Source organism: Austrofundulus limnaeus, unplaced genomic scaffold (genome assembly GCF_001266775.1).
Source record: "Austrofundulus limnaeus strain Quisiro unplaced genomic scaffold, Austrofundulus_limnaeus-1.0 Scaffold5, whole genome shotgun sequence".
Classification (NCBI taxonomy): Eukaryota; Metazoa; Chordata; class Actinopteri; order Cyprinodontiformes; family Rivulidae; genus Austrofundulus; species Austrofundulus limnaeus.
The window spans coordinates 6,572,369-6,572,842 of record NW_013952407.1 but is presented as its reverse complement, the minus strand read 5'-3'; the positions used below and the strand labels follow the sequence as shown (position 1 = coordinate 6,572,842).

Sequence of the window (474 nt, the reverse complement as noted above, 5' to 3'; positions counted from 1 at the left end):
TGTGAAAACTATAAACTGAATCCTATAAATTTTTGAACTGTGAATGGGAGAAGACTGAAGGCCCCATATGTGATCCTTTATTCTTCTACAATGTTTTCTGTAGGAAATACGTTCAAGAGACCCTTTTTTTCAGTGTTAAGGAGAATACTTTGAGCTAAACTATAACTAGAGTTAGTGTGTGACGTCATCAACTACCAATTAAACACTTGAAGGAAAAAATCTGTAAAAATCATGTAACAAACTGGTTGTTAAAGAAAAAAAGAAAAAAAGTCCCAATCCCAGTTTAGATCAATAATGTCCAACTTCTTGCCACTTCTTGTGTAAACTTCAAAGGTTGTTTCCAAACGTCAGAAGTTGCTTTTAAAACAAGCCGAACTGAAGCTAAAGTTAACTAAATGTAGCTAAAAATAGAACAGTAGCTAAAGTTAACTAAATGTAGCTAAAAATAGAACAGTAGCTAAAGTTAACTAAATG

The 474-nt window shown here is 32.3% G+C and overlaps 1 protein-coding gene across 3 annotated transcripts in view; it reads left to right on the top strand.

Moving 5' to 3' along the window:
* Positions 1-474, top strand: part of si:dkey-94l16.4 (transcription factor 20) — an 11,275-nt gene that overhangs the window by 4,428 nt on the left and 6,373 nt on the right. The gene's annotated exons all lie outside the window — the stretch shown is intronic.